The 15,020-nt window shown below is 40.8% G+C and overlaps 1 protein-coding gene across 5 annotated transcripts in view; it reads right to left on the bottom strand.

Moving 5' to 3' along the window:
* The window catches only part of SORBS1 (sorbin and SH3 domain containing 1), a 109,882-nt gene extending 96,770 nt beyond the window's left edge, over positions 1–13,112 (bottom strand). For 4 of the 5 annotated variants that reach the window (XM_084526745.1, XM_084526719.1, XM_084526707.1 and 1 more), the window contains exon 1: positions 12,889–13,112. The gene's annotated coding sequence lies outside the window, so the exon portion shown is untranslated. The remainder of the gene's footprint in view (positions 1–12,888) is intronic. The other variant, XM_084526744.1, reaches the window with a different exon arrangement.
* Positions 13,113–15,020: the final 1,908 nt, after the last annotated feature.

Genomic DNA, 15,020 nt, shown 5'->3' with positions numbered 1-15,020 from the left:
TCATGGCTAACACATTTCACTTCTGAAACAGATTCTGACCTTAGAAGGAGAACTATTTCATTCTAAACTCCCCATGGCTCACATATGGTATAGAAACTTCCAGCTGTATCATGTGCCAAGAGAAGCTGAACAAGCTTTCACAGTAGTTATGAAAAATTTTCTCCCCCTTTCCCACATTTTATTAAGACAGACACTTCAAACTTTTATTTGGTTTTGTTCTCATTTTCCTTCCAGCCAGGACTCCACAAGACAGGTCCAAGGAGACTCTTTAACAGTTCAAAGCACTATGCACTACCTTGACCACCAAGGTACATCCATGCCATGGAAATAGCTCAATAGACAGAGACTGTTCATACAGCTTTCTTCACCCCAGTCACCTCCATACCAGAAGAAGTCCTGAGCTCGGCCCATCACTTTTCACAGCCCCCCCGAGGCAGCACTTACCACACGTCTTGGGTTTGCTGATGATGCAATTAGGATAAATCATCTAAGTTCAGGACTCGTACTTACAAACTCTATGGCAAAACATTTACTGATTTTCAGGTGAAGCGGATCCCTAAGGCTTCATTGTAGAAAAAAAATTAGGCACCTGTATGTAAATGAATTCTTGAGCTCCACAAGAGAGAAACAGAGTGTCATCTTTATTACAACAGGACCCATAAAAAGAAAGGGAGCTGATGAGGGGAAAATAGATCTACTGAGATGAAGCAAGATCCATGACCAACTTTACCAAGCTCACGTCAGTGCAGTTATATCCATGAACTGGGATTCTGCTGTTGTTTTTTTTTTTTTTTTTTCCTAAAGAAAGAGGGAGGTGAAGTCATCGGCACCCAGAAGGTGCAGTTTTTCCATAACTTACATTCACAGTACACATACTTCTGTCACAGCATAGCAGCCATACATTTCATGTGGGCCTAACTTCTTGTACAAATTAATCCCCTCTTGTTTTGCTATCAGAGTATTGTCATGTAGGAACAAGGAAACAAGAATGCTACACGTACTCAGTGAAGAGGTCAGTGACTAAACATGTTCTAATGCAGTTTAGACTACATAAAGTGAATTATCTCAATGGTACAGGATGAGATCTTCCATAGAAGACTGATTTGCTGAAGTCACTGGTATGTGTGTTTCCTGGAAGAAGACTATTCTGAAATACAAAGAAATTCTACTTCAGTAACTTCTGTAAACCAAGTTTGGATATATACTGGCTTGTTTTATTCTCCTTGTTATTTGCATAATTCATGGGAAAGTATTCAGCAAGCCTAAGATAAGTAAAAGGACAAATTCTAATTTACAGCTTTCAGAATGCAGAAGTCCATATATAGACGACGATACAACAGATTTAATAGTGGTAACTAAGTAGCGTCTGCAGTTAATTAACTTGCAGTGTTTGAGATGTTTCCTGTAATAGCTTTAAGAAAACAAGACCAGAACAGTTGGCATTTTATCCTTTTATGCATAACTAAATTGTATCACAAATTAGAGATCTTCCTACCAGCAGGAAAGTAGCAACAAGCCCTAACTGCACCAGGAAGTTCCAATAGCATCTGCCTTTGAACAAAGCACTACAGGGGCTCTTCAGCAAGAGAAGCCTGAACTCTCATCTCATGCTGAACCTCATCTTTACACTGCATCACATTACAGAGCTGTTCTAGGGCTTCAGTTCAGAGGTAGTGCTCTCATGACCACAGGCTGGCCTCCAGCAGGCAGGAGACAAGGCAACTCCTTGGGGGTCTACAGCTTTTTTCGATCTCTATTTGCCATTCAAATCCCTGCACTTTGCTAGCCCCAGGGTTCCTCCTTTGCCCAGACTGAGTGGGATGTATTTCACATCTTAGCTGAAGTAAATCACAGAAACGCTTTGCATATTTGGCAAGCAACAGCCCTCCCCAACCTCTTCTATAACTAGGTGCCAAGTCATGCTGTTTCACTGACTCAACTGCTAGGAATCAGAACAGCACTTTCTATTGCTCTAAGACTAAAGTCTGAGGGGTTGGAGATTGTGGCTTTTATTCTGAAAGAATGACAATATCAAGCTGCTTTACCATGAGGGCTTTTGGGCTATCAGTGCCCCTGAAGTGGTACTGTCACACACACCCCTCTGGGTGTAAGCCATCCCTCACCCCCAGCTCCTGTGCACAGAAAACTCAGGATATCTTCTGTGTAGGTAGCCACATCATGCAGAAAGTTGGCTTCCATCAATGCTTTTTAGGAAGCAGACGGCAAAAGTTAAAACAATGGTCTTTACTGAATGTGGTATGTTATAGCACATCTTATAACCCACATGGTAATTACCCAGAGATGCAGAGAGGTACTATTTAATTACAAATAGCGGCAGGTGACAATGCTGTTGGCCATTAGTCTGAATTGTCATGCAAATTGCCAGCAGCAGCATCTTACCAGATATAGACCTCTTAGGAGAATCGCTGTGAGAACAGACTGAGTGCACTGTTACCTTTAGGGCTGGCTGCCAGCTCCAAATGTCAGGGCTGTGCTACTGCAGGTCCCCCAACCCTGTCCACCATACAAGCTAGTTGACATCTTAATAGGTTTGCCAAAACAAGGAGGGTTGGCAATTCAAACCCCTGTCTCTCTCTTGCATCAACAAGTCACTTGTATTTTAAACATTGCTAACAGCACTTACTGACTATGCACAAGGGTGATCAACACTCAGGAAAGCAGACATGCTTCTCTCGATGCCAGCATAATAAGTAAGGTGAAGAGGAAACAGAACAAAAATATTTAAGCCTTATTTAGTCTCAGCAAAACCTTGGGTAGTTCAAGCTGACCCGCTGCCAACCCTCTGCATCTGGATTTAGTTTCTGATGAAAGCATCTATAGAGACAAATAAAGTGACATAAGCTAGTCCTAAATTATGAGCAAAGCTTAGAAATAGTCTGTCATGGCAAATGGAAACTATGCTGTTACAAATAGCAGGAACCTGTCCTGTGAGGCAGTAAGAGAACTGCTATAGGTACAAAACCCCCAGCCTACTCTTCATATCAAGAACCACAAGGGTAATGCTGCATTTCAGTCAGAAAAAAGAAAAGATGCATTTCTATAGCATGCCACCTCAACTTCACAGCAGCTCTAAGAAGTCCCTATTACTATGACTATGCAAGTGTCACTCCCACTCCACTGATGCAGAAATTGGAGCACAGGCAGGATGTGACTTTTCTGAAGTCCCCAAGGAAGTCACAAGCAGCCACATGTACTGAGTTTGCTGTGTAATCAGTTGCCAGTAGACTCCCAAACCACAAAGGGAATCCTTAATAAAAGGGCAAGCCCTCTCCACGCTGTTTCTCTAAATAACCAGTGTGATTTGGGAATTCATGTCTACAATCATGATATTGAGTTAATTAATAAGCTTGTACAATGAAGTGTTGACACCCTTCAACAGTCACTCACTCCACAAATGTGCCTGGAGAAGCATGTAAACAGCATAACAGAAGTTGGATGACTCCAAAGAGAGCTGCTCTGTGTGGTGAGCATCCCACTAGAACACTGTTTTGAAACTGGTCCAGGAGCAAACAAAAGACTCCCCCAGATGAGCTGCCCAGTGCCTTGTGAAGAGGAGCTCGCCACACATGCACGACAGCACCTTCTATCCAAACCTGTGCCACCAGCACACAGCTCGGGTCATGTCAGAGCAAGGTAGACATTGCTGTCTGCAAAGTGAGATTTGATGTTGCTTCTGCCCATGGTACATGAGGCCTGTGACTAAAGGAATTCAGTGCACTTGGCAATCAAATTAGTCTTTTTTTTTCTTCCATCAATCTGAAAAGAGAAGACATGCACAGACAGTATCGTATTGCATCTCTTTTCTCCCACCCCTGACAGAAGGAAAACAAACAGTATGCCAGCCCCTGTGCCAAAAGAAAAACCTGGATCTTTCCATGCAATGTTTGTTAAGGAATCCCTGGTGTAGCTTGGATTCCAGCAGGTCCAGGTTTCAAAAAACCCACAGAACTAGAATATACTCCTGCGGCTATGTAGCTCTGTGCACATGATCAGTGTCACTAACCAGAATTACGTAGTACTGTAACTTTAGGCATTTATAAAACTGCAGTTGCAGATGGCTTCTGAGGGAGCAAACAACAAGCAAGTGCCATTGCACTTTGCTAGACAGATTCAACTTTGTCCCTAACTTCCTCCAGACACTTCTGTTCTTTGCTAGAACTGAGCTCCCTTCACATTGCAGGCATTCAGTTTTCATCTTCACACAGATCTGCAGTTTTTTCTTTTCAGCCTGCCAAGTATTTACTGAACAAAAAGACAAGTAGGTAAACCTGAAGAGTTTCTAACCCCTACTCTGTTAAGATAGGCAAGTAAAAAAAAAAATAAACAAAAGGTATAGCAACTTTTCATTTATTATCTTTAAGCAAAGGTGTTATGTGCACAGCACATATAAGGATGGCCCTCCTTATAATAAGAATATTTATGGGATAGTTTAAGAGCCACATGGAATAAAGTAATACAGTGACAGAACACTAGAGACCTCAGAAATTAGTAACAGTAAGTTTTCACAACAATTATGTGACACATTCAGAGCAAAACTCTGTTCCTTGATAACAACTTCACACAGACAAACAGGTAAAATCCCATTTGGCTCTAAATAACCACCAAACATACCACACATCTGAAACATTAGTAGCCTTAAACTCTCAGGGTTTTATTTTTTCAGAAGTTTTAGATCTTGCTGACTGCTGCAGGTGTAATCTTTCTGTAATCCTCTATTTTCTATTTCCCAACAAGATCAGCCACTCAGTGCTCTTCAGCAGCAGGAATCCACGTCCCCTTCCCCTCCAAAAAGCATTGTCAAAGTGTGACTTGCAAACGAACTTTGTAAAACATAACCCTCACTCAGGATAACAATGAAAACAATTTGCTATTCTGTTGATTCTAAAAATGGACACTTCCGCATGCACAAACAAAGGATAAATAATCCTTTAATGACAGGATCTGCTTCACCTCAGGAGAGCTAGAAAAATGTCAGACTTTTAGAGTGTTACCTCTGCAGTCAGTGACAAGGGCTTGCAGAGAAGTCACCTGTCCTAAGGCAGGCATACAAGCTGGAACGAAGCACCCCACAGCACTGCTGTTCTTTCTCTGCTAACTACAGAGAGCCAGGAAACCCAGTTTAAGAGATTTACCTCACCTTAGCAAGCACAGCAATAAACCCCCTGTCACAGGCCCAGGTGGAACAGCTGAGATGATGGCAACTAGCTAGACCTAGGTTATGGCACCCCAGCAGCAGCTCCTCTTTGCAGGGCTCCCCTCTTTCCCTGCTACATGTAGATACTTAGCCCTTTACAAAAAGAAAAAGGAAATATTGAACAGACAAACAGCTGTTGTCTTTTCCTACAAGAACAGTAAATACATAGTCAGGTCATGTCAGCTTGTAATAGACCTCAAGCTGTGGGTTTTAAACTTGTGGTTTGAGTTTTGACAGCAATTTGGTTTGGACACAACCACACACAGTACAAATACCACAGCTGAAGGTGTCAATTCCAGACTGTAAGTGGGGTGGTACTTAAAATATAGACCAGCCTATGATAGAGTATTTGGGATCCTGTGACATTAAAGATCACTAACCAGATGCCTACAGTTCCTTGATGGAAGTCCTGAGCATTAAAACAGCAATTTCATAACACTTTCACCTTCCCAAAGATCCCACACAGGTTGTACATTTGAGTGCTCAAATGAGACTCAAAAGTCCCAGCACCCCTCCCTGCTCTGATACAGATGAGGTCAGGGCCCTTTCCTTAAGGCAGGATTTGGGTTTAGATTCTTCAGATGAAATGCGCACCCTGGTTGCAGCCTTACTCTATGTTCATCACTGGGGGGTTTCTGGATAAGGCCCATTCGGCATACTGGGAGATCTGGACAACTGTATCAGTTATAAAATATTGTAGCTGATAAAATATAACGCATTTAGAAACAAGATGCTTTACATGCACTGCGCATCTGAGATGGTAAGGAGCCCTCTCAGCTACCTGCACAGTTATTGGAAGAGCACTGGTTTACCCATTTCCAGCCTGCTTTACGACACCCATATGCACAAACCACAGTTAATTTTTCTATGGGTGAACCAATTTGCATTCCAAAAATAGTCAATATTGTTAGCTGTATTTAATAATCTGTTCTGGCAGATCCTGTTTATTTCAACGTCGAAAGGGATTAAGTATGCCACCATGAAAAAGGAAATACAGATTAAGCCCATGAAAGATTTATGTACATTATTGATCATGTAAATCCAGAGACAGCACTAAGGAACAGAAGTGAAATGAGGTTTCCTGAAGTAAGATTTTAGATCACAATCAATTTTGCACCATACTCACTTATTTGAAGGGAAGGCAGAAGCCCCACAGCTCAACTAGTCCCCCATTTCCACAAAATAGCCATGGTGCATTCTGTATTTAGGATGTGATTTTGCACCATCATATGCAAACAGCCTTTTCATGAGTGATTTCACCAACAGCAAAGCAATTACTCATGTAACCAAGGATTTTTCTTGCAATCACAGGGTTTGCAAGCATCTGTTTAGTATGGCAATCTGTGTTCATATTAAATCAACACTTAATATAGTGGTTTCTTAAATTACCTAACAACTGCTCATGCAACAAGATCATGTAACAAGAACACCCTAAAATACATTTTTTATTTACTGTTAGCACTTTAATACAAATTGAGCGATGTTATCCTGAGCTACAGGGCGTGGTATTAATTTGAGCTTCAGAATGTCAACGGCAGAAGAAAAGGCAGTTCATTTCAGTAACAAAATGCTTTATTATCTATCTGCAAAATACCCGTGGCATTTAGAAGACAGTGATCCTCGTATCTTTGTGAACTTTAGCAAGGATCTGTTACAAAATGCCATGCGCAAATGATGGATTGTTGTAGCGTTACGACAGAAAGAAATGGGCTTCCAATAACAGTCTTGTGACCTGCAGCACAGTTAGCACAGCACAAAAACCATCCACATCGCAAGTCCATACCACACCTTGGGGTCTCCAATTCATAATCAATACTTTGTTTTTCTTCATAAAACTAAATGACTTGAATTTGGGAATGTTTCTAAAGGAGACAAAAAAAATACCATGTACACTTCACTGATTAGCAGACAAATTAGTTCAAGCCGGTGTTGCTAGTTGACACTCACATAGCACCAGACAACTTCAGCTGGCTGTGCAAACATTAATTTAGCTTTACTGCAATTGTATGAGATAAGTATGTGTTATTAGGCCTATTTTAACAGTCAGGAAATGAAGAAGAATAAAACAAAATTTTAAGAAAGCCGCTGCGTTTGTTTAATTTTCCTTCCACTGAAGTCAATGGAAAATTTGCCAGGGCCAGATTTGCATTTGCATGAGGTCCCTTTATACCCCTCTGGCAGAGCAAAAAGCCTAGTTTTAAGGATCCTGACCTTGCCAAGCAGCATAATGAAACCTTAGTGGAAATAAGAATTGGGCCTCCATCAGCTTGAACAGGAACAGATTTTACTGTGCTATATACTTCTGAAATTCCTACCCAGAACAGCTTGATAGTTTGACCAATATGACACAACAGGCTTGCAACAGAGAAGAATAATGACAACTCCGTCTGACACAAGCGAGCAATATTGCAAACCAGCCCACCTGAATACACTTCTTGCTTTGCAGAGGGCTCAGTAAGTCACGCAACATTTTAAATTATGTTGGAGGATTTTTTTAAAATAGAATCAGATGCAAGACATGTGACCTGACAGCTCTGCCAACCATCCATTGCTGACCTGCTCCCAAGTGCTGTCTGCACTAAGGCGTGCATTGTTAGAAGATGGCAGTGAAGTTATTTCTTTAGGGTGTGAGTAAGAGATGGATGAAGGCAGAAAGGCTGAAGGCAGAAATACCACCTCAGAAGAGGCTCCTTGCTCAGATAGGCCTGGATAGAGAATTAAAGCTGGCTACTCTTGTATGCAAACACATGGCATTCACTGTACATGGACCTACTTCCATTCGTTATGCTGGAAGCTAAGATGGAGATGCCCCCTGTGTGAACGTACACATCTGACTTTGAGGGTATCAAAATGCTGTTTTGAGAAAACCACTCAAGTTTGTTTAAAGCTATCAGTTTAGTAAGTTGTTCCCTCCATCCTCCCCCTCCACCTCCAAGCAGCAGTTACACTTTAACCATGTATGGAAGAGACTTCAGAGTCTGAGTCATTAAAACCTACAGAGAATAAAAGAACTTGGCAAATATGAAAGCAAAGCATTTTAAATGGCTCTGAGACAGCCTGCTCCCCCTTGCTACTGAAGATGTGATAGATGAGTTACCATTTATGTGTAGGAGCTGACAATCTGAGGTTTTGGACAAGTCCCTAAACTTAATTACACACAATGTGCCCCAAACAGTTCAAATACAAATTATGCCAAAAACTGTGGGAAACCTTTTGATCTTACCAAAGAAAAAAAGAAACCAACGTTTAAAGTAGTAGTCTTGTGTGTTATCTGCAGACAAACTTCCTGCCAAATGTTATAGTGCCTGCCAAGAGCTACAGTATTTTTGGATAGTTTCTTATTTACAACCCCTCAGCATGCATGAAACAGTGATGTTTTGCCATTTTTAGGAGTGGCTGATCATATGAAAAGCTCTAACAATTTAAAGTTACAAATTCTTTTCACAGTACTTGTCTTGATGGAGAGAGCATTACAGCAGTCTTCAGCTTCCCTATAAAAAACAAACATATCAGAGGGGAAGAAAATGCCAACAAAAAAAAAAATCACAACTCAATGTGCTGAGGAAAGATCCAGGAGATGTCATGTGGAAGCTCAGACAACCAAATGACATTACCCATGAGCATGTGGGATTTAACAGGGACAATATCCTGCTCCTGGTATTACTGTAATATGCAAATAAAATCAATGCTTATGTTTTTTCTTCTCTCTCCCCTCCCCCCCACCCCCATGCTTTTAGAAGATGTGTAGCCACACACCAGCAAGATTCACCTGTATGAAAAACAGACTGTTAACAGTCAACTTTCAAACCTTTTAGGATGCTCCCAGAGTGCTGCTAAGTAATCACAATTCAGCATCATGCTTCCTCCCTCAGGATAATTTGGCAGGACTCGGATTCTCAAAGAGTTTGTTGATGAACTGGGATTCAGGAAATCAGAGCTTTATTCCCTGCCTTCTGCTACCTCTGCACAGCACCTCATTTTCTCAGTTAAAAACCAGGACTAAAACCACCAATTTTTAAGTGCTTAAAAAGGAGATAATCAATACCATGTACAAAGTATGCACTTATTCAGCCTCCCCACCCCAAAACAACAGGATTTTGACATTTACTTGCTATATGCTCCTAAAATACTCTGGCTAATATTTATTCAATCATAGCAGCATTTCTCAACAGCAGAAACTTCACTTACCCATCTCTACCCAGCATAAATCCCAAACACATTTACTCTGGAGTTCAGTTTTACTGCTGTAAACCCAACCTCTGGTCCTCATTATGGCATCTGATCCATGCCAGCACTTGCAGCCACACAGATCCCCATCAGAAGGGCTGTGTTTACCCAATTACAAAAAGCATTTGGGATGAATAACACAGAGAAAGACTGGTCCAAAGTGATTCCTAGTGCCATTTGATTTCCATTGGCATCATTAATGATTACTTCACTTGAGAACCCCACCTTCTCTCTCACTCCAACTGCTCCCCAATTCACAACATAAGTTCAGAAGAGTGAGAATACCAAGTACACTGAAGGCAAAATCCACCCATACATTTTCAGTACATCATGGATAACAATCCTTCTACATATACTATCCACAATTAAGTACATCGTTACACATAATACTCTATTCTTCATAAAGTATATAATCTTTAAAAGTATGTATCTTTAAGGAGCCACACACCATGCAGAAAATCATATTTAAACACGTTCTCTACAAGTTTTCTATATTACCTACTCCTCCTTTCTTGGTAAGGGGGGCTCAAATTTGTTCTGTTTACCCAGTATTTGCTCAATTTATTCTTTTTTCCTCATCACTGCAATCAACAGAGTTGAAAGCAATTAAGTCACAAAGAAATTATCAGGACACGGTGAGAATAAAAACTCTGAAGAAGCATCTGAGAGGGAGCTGCAAAACAGGTTAGCACAGATTTGAGTGCCAAAAGCTTCTCACGAACATGGCAAGATGATGAGAGGTAAACAAAAAGAAATACGCTTTTCTCTGTTTCTCATGGTTTATTCTCTGTGAAAATTAAGTAGGTCTTAAGAGTTTTGGAAGCTCATAACACAGTTTTTGGAATTCAGAAATGGAGGATTTTTTTTTATATGGGGTTTCTTGTACAACAGGACACCCCTAAGTTATGCAGTTTTGGCCCTGGGGTATCTTTACCACATACAGAGAGAGCCAGCAGATTTCAATGGAATCTAAAAATAATTTAGAATGGTGCATTAAAACATATTCATGTGCTAAACATCACTGCAGCCTGCCTCATAGGGCACATTCAACACACATCTGTGCTTGCCTCCATTCAGATATTATCAGAACTTGAAATCAAAAATAAGAAACCAAGACCTCACTTTTACCGATTAATTGAAATAAATCGAAGTAAAATAGATACGCTGTGTGACAGATTCAATTCTTTCCCAATAAAGCTTGCAGCAGATATTTAGTTCAGCAAATGCTTTCTATATGGATACATGCAGATGATGCAGCTACCTCAAAGAATCTGTTTTCATATTTCAATGTTTTTATTAGAGCAGTATCTAACAGCTCAGTCACATCCCATCTCTGAAGAGCTAGGTACATTTAGGATTGCAGTCCTTAACAGACTAGTTCAGACCCGATACAAACAACACAGACAAATAAAGCATTATTACTTTCAAAGGTGGGGAAACTTGATGCAGATGGATCAAATAACATGCTAGAGATCACACCGTGTGTGCAGCAGAGCTAGGTATTCAGCTTATTCCTCCTAGTGAGCCCCAGTTCACTGCCAAATCTAATTTTCACCTGCCATAGGGAGGCTAGACTTCCCAGGCTGCTATGCCCAGTTATTTTCTCTCTCATTGGGCAGGAACTGATAGCTGTACAGGACAGTAAGCTATCATGCAGGTTATAACAGAGAGGATTTTCTATAATGGGAGACCATTCAGCCACCTCAGAGGAGCCTTACAAGGGGAATCCTCCTGTAGGACAGGCTGAAAGCTCTATACAAGGTGGTTTACCAGCTATTAGCAACCAGGCTCTGGGTTCTGGCTCTAAGCGTTTGCCTCTGCTAGACTGTTTGCCTCAGAATGCTCTAAAATAGCAAACTTGGTATTTAAATCTCAATGAAATCATCTGGGAAAACTTAACAGGGACATGAGGCACAGCATTCAGTTCTGTTCAGCCTCCTGAGCTCAGACCACTAACAGCTGTCTCCAGTCATGGATGGGGGGACTGGGAAGGTGCTCAGGGTGCTTTGGAAGGTGCTGGCAAGCATGAAATACACCTCATGGAAGCATTAAAATCAGCAACAATCAGGAGAAAGAGACAGGGTTACAATCTTCAGTTATCACCCCAATCTACCTAAAAGCAAACATTTGGGTTTGGTTCTAGACGGAGGCTAGTCTAAATGGTTCCAGCTGCAGCACACCAAATGATTTGACTCAGTAATTCCTATCACAGTTAAAACAATTTATATGAGACCTAAGATTTGATTCTTCTGGTTACGCTGATATAAATATGGGAGAATTCATTTTAAAAGTCCCAGTCGGTGTGAGTATGTGGACACTTGGACTATAAGGCAGGAATAGTGACTGATATTTGGGCTGGATCTTTGGTCTTTTTCTCCAGTTTTATTCTAGTCCCATAACGACCTGCATCTGCTCTTAGAAACTTAGTTTCTAAGGCTTCCTGTCAGCCTCAATTTTCTGATAGATTAAGGCAATTTCAGCCCCAAATTAGCACCTCTTAAGAAGACTTAAAGTTGAACTCATTTTATTCCCAGTTTCAGTTAAGAATTTCTCAACTTGAACTTGCAGTTATACACATGGCATCCGTCTTACTTTTGTTTCAGGATGTTCGTTTGGGGAAATTTCACAGGCAAAAGACGCCCATCAGAGAATGGAATCAATCAGGAACGCAGCTACAACAGAAAGAATTTCAGCACACCATAAAAGAGAGAGAGAAAAAAGCAAACCCTGCTACAAGAATAGTCCTGCGAAACGCAACTGTAGCGAGCTTGGGCTGCTTCCCAGTACTCCAGAGGGAATTCTGCTATTTGCTGAGTTTAGTGAATGTAATCTAGTGCTGAAGGAAAACCAGAAGAAAAAAAAAAAAAAAAAAAAAAAGAGAAAGAAACACAGAAGTACTGCTGCTTTCACCATTTTCTCAGTTCTGCTCAGTATGAGAAAGCATACGGAAAACAGAGAAATTATTGTGTTGCTGTGGAAGCGGACAGAAACTTGCAAAGCAGATGTTCTCAGCACAAATGAGAGCAACTGATTAGACATTGAACAAAACTACACAGCCAGGCTTTTTACATTCTGTTTTTTAAAGTCATTCAGCTGGCAGAGAAAAAGCAAGAAAAAGGAGACTCAAAAAACTATTTCGGACACAACATCTGTAGATATAAGTAAGTCCCACTTAGTTATACAGTCAAAAGGAATTGATACTTTCCACTGCACATCACATACAACACCATTTGAGCTACTTCCCTCCGTGAATCTCAGCGTACAACATTAGGCAAGAATTTCTAAATCGCTCAGAAGAGATTCAAACAGTTAACAGGAAATGTAACATAAAACAACTCCAACAGAATCTCCTTCCAAAGACAACAGATACACCACAAGTTATTTATAGTGGAAAAATTAGAAGAGATTGGAAAGGTCTTAAATCTTCTGAGGTTTTAAATACTTACTTCTTGCAGCCAAAATCACGTCAAACGAACATCCAGGAAATTTTTAAAAAGCTTGCATTAAGGAGCTTAACCAGCTGAGAACATGATGTAGCCCTTCCTTTGGGCTGTCCAGCCACAGGCATTTACTCATTCACCAGAAGCACAGAGCACGATACTGTAGTGCAGCCTTTTACGTACCGATGCCAGGAGGGGGGGCGAAAGGAGAGGAAAGCCCTTCCCCAAAGGTTTAAGTTCAGCCCACTCATTAAAATACAGAGTGGAAACAGCTGCCATAGAAAGGAAAAGGATGTCCAGGCAGTTTTTGATTAGGTTTCCTGGGTGTAAAATAGTTTAGTTCTGGAATCTTTATAAGAAAAACATTTTTTCTTCTTAGTCTGCAATGGGAAAGGAAAGGAAAGGAAATCTGTCTTTAACTCAGCTCAGAAATTAATATAACATACTGGATAGTTATCTCTCCATTTTCAAAATCATTACACTGTATTAGGGGAAATAGATCCTTAAAAGACCCTCCTTCTCCTCCCTGCAAGAACTAGTGTGAGTATGTGTGCACTTTCAGAATCTTAAATCTGCCTGTAATGTAATACTCCATTCATCTAGACTGACTGCCCACCAAGAAGTCCCAAGCAAACAGCAAGTATTAATTCACGAATTGCAACATCTAGAATTGATATCGTGCCACTTACAGATTAGCACCTCAAAGTTAAAACTAGATAAGGAAGAGAAGAAGGGGGTAACAACAATCAAAGACCCAGAACTGTCTCTTGACAAGGAAATGCTGAATAAGTGAGGATTCTTCAGTCTGAGAAAGTGTTGACAGAGGGGAAATGAGAGAGCTCTATGAAATCTTGAAATGCATCGAATCCGCTACTTTGGGAATGGTGGCTCATTCCTTCTGGTAACACAAGAACTAAGGGGCACTGAAAGAAACCACAGGCAGAAGTTTTAGAACAAAGGACCATACCTTTTCATGGAGTACATAACTGGACTGCAAACCTCATTGCCACAGGAGCTTGTGGAGCTCTCTGCTCTGTAAGCAAGCTCAAAAATGAAATATATATACATATATTAAAAAAAAAAGAAAAAAAAAAAAAGAAAAAAAGGTATGATCCCAAGCTGAAACACTTAGCTTGGAAAGTTTTTGGCCACAAGTTACTAGAAGGTGCAGATACCTCAGGTGAAGTAGCAGTCTGCATTTGCCTTCTACATTAACTCTTTCCCAAAACCTGTGACACTGGTCAGTGCCAAGACAGCGGACTGAATTAGGAGGATCTTTAAGCCACACCTGTGGTTGTATATTCCCATTTACCTAATTTTCACTACAGAGAATTTCCCTTAATGGGAAATTGTCAGTAGTATTAGGTCTATTTCACAAACAGGGCATTAACTATGTACATTAATCACAGAATCACAGAATTTTCTAGGTTGGAAGAGACCTCAAGATCATCGAGTCCAACCTCTGACCTAACGCTAACAGTCCCCACTAAACCATTTCCCTAAGCTCTACATCTAAACGTCTTTTGAAGACTTCCAGGGATGGTGACTCCACCACTTCCCTGGGCAGCCTGTTCCAGTGCCTCCCAACCCTTTCAGTGAAGAAGTTCTTCCTAACATCTAACCTAAAACTCCCCTGGCTCAACTTAAGCCCATTCCCCCTCGTCCTGTCACCAGATTCCAAGTATCAAACTATTTAGAAATTCTGACCACTAACCAAAATGAGAAAGTTGGATACTGCCCTTAAAAGTTGGCCTGAGGTGACTTTGTGCTTCCTCAAAGGCAGCACCCGAAGTGTCCTGATTTTCACGTTGCTGCCTATGTCTCTTCCCTGCTATATCATTCACTCCAGTATAACCACTTCATGTGCAAAATTTCTCACCAACAGTTTTTCCCTAACAGATTTCAGAAGTCGTTTTTCCTATTTTCTATTCTCTGTCCCTTTGCCTACAGTTACACTAGCTAACGCGTTCTGGTAGTGAAATCTGATATTTAACATCTAAGCTAATTTAAATACATATGTGACTTTTATATACTGTCAGTTGGCAGTTTTCAATGTAAGGCAAGCAGACAATCACTGGGTAATGACTGTTCTTATAGCAGCAAAGAGCTGGACAATGAAGGTTCCTTTTTTTCTTTTT

Source organism: Aythya ferina, assembly GCF_964211825.1.
Source record: "Aythya ferina genome assembly, chromosome: 7".
NCBI lineage: Eukaryota > Metazoa > Chordata > Aves > Anseriformes > Anatidae > Aythya > Aythya ferina.
This window is presented reverse-complemented; position numbering and strand designations above follow the sequence as displayed.